This window comes from Corylus avellana, chromosome ca4 (assembly GCF_901000735.1).
Source record: "Corylus avellana chromosome ca4, CavTom2PMs-1.0".
Classification (NCBI taxonomy): Eukaryota; Viridiplantae; Streptophyta; class Magnoliopsida; order Fagales; family Betulaceae; genus Corylus; species Corylus avellana.
The window spans coordinates 8,394,124-8,403,532 of record NC_081544.1 but is presented as its reverse complement, the minus strand read 5'-3'; the positions used below and the strand labels follow the sequence as shown (position 1 = coordinate 8,403,532).

General features: G+C 36.7%; 1 long non-coding RNA gene across 1 annotated transcript; it reads left to right on the top strand.

Annotated features, from left to right (window-relative positions):
- The first annotated feature begins 622 nt into the window (after window positions 1-622).
- On the top strand, window positions 623-8,415 carry LOC132177007 (uncharacterized). Its single transcript, XR_009439715.1, has 2 exons — window positions 623-717; window positions 7,933-8,415. It is a non-coding gene; the product is annotated as an uncharacterized LOC132177007 (long non-coding RNA).
- The last annotated feature ends 994 nt before the right edge of the window (window positions 8,416-9,409 follow it).

Genomic DNA, 9,409 nt, shown 5'->3' with positions numbered 1-9,409 from the left:
CTTAAAAAGGAGTTTGAGACCATATGTGAAGGAAAATATTGTAATTTAATTAAGTAATTAAATTCATCTATTCCTATCAGTTTATGATTTTGGGACAAGTGATAATTTAACATGGTATTCGAACTAGAAGTCATGAGTTGGAACTTTAACTCACGTCAATTCATCTTCAATTTAAATTAAATATTTCACATGTTGGGCTTCATATATTAAAAGAAAGTTTGAGCTCACGTGATGATGCAGATCGCAGAGCTCTTGGAAGTGCGATTGAGCGCCTGGTATTGTTGGGAAAGCCATGGAAATATGATAAAGCTGCTATCAATGATGAAACAAAGAACACTTACAGCTTTATGTTTGGTAAAATTAGATTGACATTGCTACCTAGCCAAGGGGCGAAGCCTTCACAAGGGGATGGTCAATCCTTTGTAGCGAAGCAGGAGTTGACGGAAAAGGAAAGGGCATTAAGGAAGTGGTATCGGGACTTATAACGAAGCTGTTGGGGAGATCTGTCGACGTGTTACGAGCAGAATTACCGAAAGAGGTGCCACCATTGCGAGATATTCAACCTCACCTTGAGTTGGTGCCGGGGTCTAAACTTCCTAATCATCCACTCCACATCAAGAGCCCTAAAGATCTTGAAGAATTGGGGGAACAAGTGAAAGAGGTAACCTTTCAGAGAGTATTGCAATTTTTCAAGAAGAAGATGAACCCTTGGAAGAGGTAAAGCTTTCGGATAGTTTTACAATTTTATATAACAATTCTACACATCATGTGCTTGATAAGAGCCCCAAGGATAAAGCCTTTGATTTGAGTGTTACACCAATCGATTATGTTGATTTCATCGGGTGGATGCTATTTTGTCAAATCCTTCTAACCAAATTTATGATGAGATCTATATAGCCGAGGGGAATGTTCTATCAAAAATTGACGGGGTTGTTGCTAGTTATTTGAAGATTTTTCATGGCATATGGGAAAGATAGGGCATGAGAAAAGCATGGCAAGTCTATACGGAAAGGTGAGGTGCGGGGCCTTCAACATCATCGTCGCAGTCTGCTAATGATTAGAACCATCATGTTTTTTATGGGATGTGGCATTGTTGTGATTTTGAGAAGAGGAGAATGGAATGAGCTGACTAGACATCCAAAGGGCCGTGAAAAGAATTGGCCGAATTTGAGGGGAATTCTCTCCAACAAGGGGAGAATGATGCAGATCGTTGAGCCCCTGGAAGTGTGATCGAGCGCATGCGGGAACACTTATGCACACTAGGCCTCTGGTTGTGCGATCGATCGCCCTTGTCCTTGCAATCGATTGCACACGGGGCCTTGTGCTATGTTTCCGCGTTTTGATTAGGTTAAACCGACTTTATTTCATTGTTTTAATAGGATTAGGGTTTTGGTAGTCTTTATTTCATTATTTTATTAGGTTTAGGGTTTTGGGGGTATTTATGTCATATTTTATTAGGTTTAGGAGTCTTGGGGCTATAAATGCATGTTTATAGCCTCTAGTTTATCAGTTTATGTTCTTTATTGAATTTTGTTCAATAAGAATTACTCATAGGTGAGTTTTCTTCATCTTTTTTCTTGAAATCATAGATAGACTCTATATTTTGAGAAGAATTCTCAAATTATTGATAGACTCAAGATCTATAATTATTTATCCCGTTCTTTATTGATGTTCTTCTCTGTAGTGCACCAAGTCACGCTGCATCACACGTAGGGGTGTAAACGAGCCGAGCTTAGGCGAGCTTCCCTTGTTCAAGCTTGGCTCGTTTAAATTTTACTCGAGCTCGAGCTCGAGTCGAGCTCAAGGGCGAGCCAAAAAAATCGAGCTCGAGCTAATAATAAGTCGAGCCGAGCCAGCCCGCGAGCTGGCTCTTATATTTAATGTTTTTGTTTTTAAATTTTTTTTTAACTTCAAGTACTCTTAAACGGCTTAAGAAGTTAGTTTGCATATGAGTATTTGTTTAGCTTGGCTAGTCGAGTATGGAGTCTGAGTCAATACAGTAAGGCATTTAGTTTCAAAGAGAGAGGATATGCATCCTTTTATAGATAAGCAAACTTGGAGATTGATGTTTTCTTAACAATGTGGGACAAGTTAACAGGTTGCATTCAGACTGCATTGGGACAACGCCCCCTACAAAAAAATATTTTTTTAACGTCTCTCTCTCAATCCCCCTCACCAGTCACAACGGATCTTCCACCTGAACTCTCATTTCCCACTCTCTCACTCTCACTCACCAGACATGTAGTGATAGTGTTTGGGTCTGTTTGATTCATCAATAGTTTATGCCTTTCGCAATCTCTCTCAATAGTTTCTGCTTGATTCTTCTTCCTTTCGTTTGGATCTGTTCTAATTGAATCGAGGTCTTTTTAATGATTGCTCTTTCTCTCTCTTTCATCACGAAAGGTCTAGAATTTTTCATTCTCTAACGCTTAAATATAAATGCAATTTTAAGGTTTTAATAATTATGAGATTTATAATTAATTATGTATTACTTAGTTTATATATATATATATATATATATATATATATATATATATAGACACACACACACACACTCGAGCTTATACGAGCTGTTCACGAGCTTAGCCGAGTCGAGCCGAGCTTGCTTCGTTTAATATTCGAGTTAGGATTTGTGTTCATGAAGTGCTTCATTTAATATTCGAGTCGAGCACGAGCCGAGCTTATGCGAAAGCCGGAAATTGAAAGAACATGGGGACGTCAGCCACTTAATACCTCTAAATTCACATCGCATAGTGAGTGTTAAAGTATTAATTAATGATTAAATTTTTTAACGAGCTCACACGGAAGGTGAGCGTCTTAGCATAATGAAATGATTATATTTTTTTTTTTTTTTTATAAATTAAAATTTTTAGGATAAGTTATAATTTAAAATAATGAGCATATAAAATAGTTTAAAGAAAGAGAGCCCCTACTATCAGGTCCATCCTGATAACACCCATTTTACAGTCTTCAGTTACTATGTGACACATCATAAATTTAAGAAAAATGCGAAAAATAAAAGTAAGGACAATCACATCAAATCAGAGAAAAAAAAAAAATCTGTAGTTAGCAAGATCTAGGCCAAACCCATAGTGTGGGTCTGGCTCGACGCATGTCGTGGGTTTGGCGAGACCCACACGTGGGTCTAGCTAGCCCCTTAGACCCACGGGTCTGGCCGGCCGTGAACACCTCAAACCCCGTTGGCCGTGATTCGCTTCAAAACCCGTTTCTAATGCCTCAAAACCAGTTTATAATGCTCCAAAACTTGTTTTTAATACCTCAAAACCCGTTCTAATGCCCCAAAACTCATTTCTAATGCCCCAAAACCCGTTTCTAATGTCTCAAAACTCATTTTTGGATTCAAAACTAAAATCTAGAAGTAGAAGTGTAGTAACCCAAATAATTAACTACGCTCAGATCGCTTAGTTAGATGGTTAATTTTGGTTTCGGGTCACTAAGGATCACTAGAGGGGCATTTTGAGAATTTGGACTTTCGAATTGGATGTACGCTAAGGTTGGCGAACGTATGCTCCTGTTTTTAGTAGAGGATGTATGCATAGGGATCACCGTACGTACGCTGTTAATAGTATGTCGTACTCTGTCAATAATACAAGGACGTACGATATGGGACCACCGGACGTATACTACTTTTTGGAAAACCTTTGGTTAATACCTGGACGTACGATACAACCTTTGGACCGCTGTGTAAACAGTATCGAATATATGCCCTAATAGTACCGGACGTCCGCTACTTTTTAGAAGAGTTGGTGAGCATCTCCAGCTTTTCCCCTCTATAAATACTAAATCTACCTTCGCCCTTTTCTCATTCAAACTCGCCCCAAGCTCCTAGATTCCCTTTTGTGAGAATGTTCTTGTGAGATTATGTGTTTTGTAGAGAAGGAAAGATGTTTTCTTGAAGGTAACCCTCTACACCTAACCTTTTCTTTCTAAGTCGTTATACTCTTTTAATGCTTTCTAGAGTAGCTTAGACGTTGGTTTGAGATTTAGACATATTATATCTTTGATGTTGTTTAGAGTTGGGTTTAGCGATCCATTATGTTTTCTATTGCATTGAAGCATTGTTTTGAGATAGGTAGTCTTAAAAAGCTTTTGCTAGCCTTAGAAATTGATTTGGGAGGATAGGAAAAAAAATGGACAAAATAAGGTTCTACCTTAAACGTTTTAGGCTGACATACGGCATCGAGCCCAAACGTACAGTCAGAAGCGTTACAGGGAACGCTATTTTGGTCGGCCGTCCGATAGCTCCTATTTTCATGCTCTAAGGTTTTTTTAGTTAGACCTAGGACTAATAAAAGGTTTTCCATAGATTTAGAGGACCCAAACTTGTGAAAGGAATACTCGGAGGATTTAATCGACCCAGGTGAGTTTTAACTCACATAATGCTCGCTGTTATTTTTCATGACTGCACGTCTATTTTGTGTACCAAAATATGCATATTTGCAACTCTCACAATTTATACTTGTTGCACATGAACACTAGCATTTTTGAGAAAAACTTTGTGCTAAATATGTTAACAAAGTGAGACTTGTAAAAGCATGCATGTAAAATACAGACAAGATAAGTTGCATCGTATGATATGGTACACCAGTACGTGCAATATAATGGTCATGAGCTTACTATACATGAGAATGAGTAATATCTCGGGTTGACTATACTGTTGAACTATGACTGTTACTTTATATCTATATCACACTTATGATAAATTGTCATGATGGAACTATTGCGTACTTTACAAAAATCAAAGTTTATTACAAAAACTAGCATGAGCATTATATGCGTTAACATTTACTAAGTCTTTAGACTTACCCCTTTATTTTGTGTTTTTCCCCTCTCCATTACGAATACTTGGGCGGTTTAGCTATCTTAAAGAAAGATGCCTTCGGAGTAGACGTGGGTGATTGCGTAGGACCTAATTCGAGTAATCTTTGAGGATCCAGTTTGGTTACACTCTATGTGGACTAATGGAGGAACCACTAAAGCAAATATGATCGAGATTGTTATTTTCTTAGCTTTGGTTAAACTTAGGATTTGATCTGTTGATCTTTTGTTAAGACAATCATATTATAGATTGTAACCTTATTTGATGATGATTTGATGACCGGTACATTGATGGTTATCTTTATATTATGAGATATTTTGTTTACTCTAGTGTATGAATGTGTGGTTGTGTATATAATGCTCTTTATTCATATAGTTTAGAAAGTCTTCCGTTAAGGTGTCTCGTCTATGAGGTTAAAATCCCTGAGTATTGTCTTATTAGGGATAGGGTTGGGAGACGAACCGTGTGATCAATTACTAGTTAATTGACTTGTCCATCGGGGTCGTTACAAGAAAGTTAATCCTTTAAGGATTTTAACACCAAAAAATTTAGTGTATTTTGGTTCAGCTTATTTTTGTGCACTTTTTATATTTTTGCTTATGTGTCGGTTATTGATTGAGGGCTATAAATGGGGTGTTATTAGAATGGTCCTGATAAAAGATTTTCTCTTAAAAGAGAACTCATTCAGCCCAAAACTTGCTGAAAAGGCCAAACCATTGTAATTATTAGAAAATAAAATATTCAAAAAAAATAAGGAAAAGATAAAATATTATAAAATAGAAGTGTTGTTTTGTTTTTTCCCTAACCAGAGGCTATCCACTTATTTAGTTATGTTTTTCATTAATCATAATTCGCACTTTTTATTTATAAAATAATTGTTTACCTATAAAGTAAATTTACTCCTAAATCCTTGTCTGTGTACGCTTTTACCACACGTCACTCTCCAGGCGGATGGGTTTTGGGATGATTTGACTGGTATGTACGAGGGTACAAAGAGATCATAATTTTATTCGTCCAAAAAATACAAATACGTCGTAATTTCTCTTGAGGAATGCGGTGGCTATTTGCACTCAAATAAATCGAAATCATATAAATAAAAGATATGACTGGTTCTTCATATATATATATATATATATATATATATAAATAAATTAATTATTAGATTTGTGGGGTCTATTATTAATTTATGTGAAATCCATTTCTTGCATCAAATTTACTTCAAAAAGGACACAAACTTCTTCCAAATTAGTTTGAAAAAAATTTCCTTGAACCTACTCTAATAAGTAACAAGTGCCATTCAACTTTTTGGGTTTCTAAAAAACTAATGTTTGGGTTCATAGATTAGTAAAATGACAATAAATGATTATTAAAATATTAAAAAAAATGAGATGTAACACTTGACACTTATTAGAGTAGGTTGAAAGAAATTTCCTTCAAACTAATTTGGAGAAAATTTTTGTCCCTTGAAAAATGTTACATATTAAAAATATGACATCTTACCACGACAGCGAAAACAAAAAATCCTTTAAATTTTTATTATTTTTTTATTTTTTATTTTTTATTTTTTACTTTTGAAGAGATCCTTAACAGTTTTTTACTATAAACATTTTTAGTACAATGTATAAAAATTTGATAAAAATATACTTTATTCACGGTAATAATATGTCATATTAAATTTTTAATATGTAATGTTAAAATAATGATGATACGGAAATATGGCGGAAGCAATATAGAAAAAGGAACACAGAATTACGGGTGGTTGTGTAACACCCCGGTCCCATATTAGGAACATGAGAAGAAGTCCACATAAAGTAAGTAGTTTATAAAGATAGTTATGGGTGCTAAGTCTCACATTGCATAGTTACTAGGTGAAACTGGGCTTTATAATGAATTCTAAGGAAGTTTCAAGTTGATTAGTCCTGTTGGGGTAATAGCGTAGATGTAGCTAGCGCTTTTCCCTAGGTCGTTACAAGTAGTATCAAAGCCACCTAGTAACGCCAAGTCATGTGGTACTGGAACACTATATGATGTGGCCCTGACGAGGACGTCAGGAATTTAAGAGGTGGAGTTTGTAACAGCCTAGTTATCTATAGGGACGATGAGAAGAAGCCCACATAGAGTGAGTAGTTTATAAAGATAGTCATAGGTGCTAGGGGTAATAGTTCAAATGTAGCTAGTGCTTTTCCCTGGGTCGTTACAGGTTCGGTGTTAGACACCTACTTCCACCACTCAGAACTACATTGTGCTCATTAACTTAATTTGTCTACAATATAAAGGTCTCTATTTATAGGGTAGTGTCTACATACAAGTATAGTAATCAAATCTCCCTAATCTGATTACAATCTCAATATTTGATTATAATAAACCCATAAATAAAGAATATTTCAATATCAACCTAATTATTGAATATATGAAAAATATATTATATTTTTCATATATTCTAACATTCTCCTCAAACTCAAGGTGGAATATTCTGCAACCTTGAGTTTGAAATCAGAAACAATGATGACGGCGGTGGCGGAGGTGAGGAACGGGCCGTAGATGGTGACGACTACCGGAGGAGATAGAGGTTGGCGAGCTGTTAGTGACGGCGATAGGTGGCTGGTGAATGCAAATTCAAAAGGGTCGACAATGGGCCAAGCTCTAAAAAGGGGTCAACAATGTGCCAAACTTCAAAAGATATTGACGACAGGCCAAAATCCAAAAGGGGCCGATGACGGGCCAGGGTTGATAATGAGCCAAACTTCAAAAGGGTCGACAATGGGCTAGGGTTGGCTAGGGCCAAAACATAAAAAGGGCCGACTTGGGCCAAAAATAAAAAGAAAATTAGCCCACTTGGGCCATTATCAGATCGCGCACCGAACCTAACCGGCGCATGGCGCGCGTGATGTGGTCGACTTGGCCCTTTGTTGGTCCAAACATTTGGTCTTTTGTTAACCTTCACTGTTAAGTGCTAAAATATTCATATTTTTAGCCCTTAACTTACATGTATTAATCCTTTAGTTTTGGTTAATTTATGAATTTTTAGTTTTTTTTTTTTTTTTTTTTTTTTTTTTTTTTTTTTTTTTTAATGTGTTTTCCTTGTTTTGTAGGTCCTTGGAAGAAAATGAAGCAATTTCGGAAGTCGTGATCATAAAATAGCCCTTTTGGGAATTTTAGAGGCTCTGGTAGTGCGATCAATCGCAGGGGAGCTGCGATCGAGCGCACTACAGGCGAAGACCACGAGCGCAAGGTATATGCGATCGAGCGCCCAACACAATAGGATTGATCGCAGTCCTGCGATCGATCGCACAAGGGCAGCGATCAACACCGGATTCTTGTGTTAATCAACATGGAAAACCAGGAATAGACACCCATGCCTTAGGCCTCATGTGTTTGTCGATTTCCATATATTTATGCTTTCTTAAAGAACAACTTAGTAGATATCCATGCTAAATCCTGTAAGAAAGAAAAGAATTAGAGTAGACACCCATGCCTAATTCGTTGCTTAGGGAAATCAATAGCTTAAAGAGTAGACACCCGTACCCTTAGGTTGGCAAACATTAAGTATTCACAATATGATTGGATCATTGTTATATTGTTATATTATCTAAGTATGATTAGTGGCGGATATCAAAGCCCTACCTTTAGCTTTTTTCATTTATTTTTATATCTTTTTATTTATTTTTCACAATATTAATTTAGTGACAAATTAATATTTTTATCAATTCTAAAACAAAATCAACAATCCTCGTGGGTTCGATCTCGTACTTATTGCACTATACTATTGTTTGATCTTGTGCACTTGCGAGTAAAATGTACTAGATATTATCTATTAATTTAGGTAGTATTTAGGTCATGAAGAGGAACCATCTCCCATATATGACTATTCATAATCCTCTCCACCTCAACAATACCAAGAAGAGACGCCTCCTCCGAAGAATTCTGCGTTAGAAAAAGTACATGCTAGTTTAGAAGAAACATTGTCAGCTTTTCTTAGCCACAGCAAGGCCTATATTCAACGGTTGCAACCCACCATGGCCAAGACAGAGGATCACTTCAAACAAATATCAGATATACTTAAAAAAGAAGAAGAAGAGTGTTAAAGTCAGTTTGTGGCCAATCTTAATGAGCACTACATGGAGGATGAGTGCACTTACTATCATGAGCAAACAACCACCACACCTGGGAATGAAGAAACTATTGAGGAGAGTTTTTGTGAGCCAAGTCTTGAGGATCCGATGGGAGAGCGTTTTGATCAAATTGGAGGTGACCTAGACCTATACAAGCTACTTGTGCATGCTAAAACTTCTAATGAGCCAAGTCTCGAGGACCATTAAATGAGCGTTTTGATCAATTTGAGTTTGACTTGGATCTTAATAAGTTCCTCAAGCAAGCTGAGATGTTTAGTGAGCCAAGTCTAGAGGATCAATTGGAAGAGCACTTTGCTCAATATGAATTTGATCTGGACCTTGACGATACATGAGCAAGCTGATGCCTTATTGGATTCCACTCCTAAGAACAACAAGGTGGAAGAAGAAGATGAGCAAACTAAGGTTCTAGAAGAGCTACATCGGGGAAAGGAAGAGT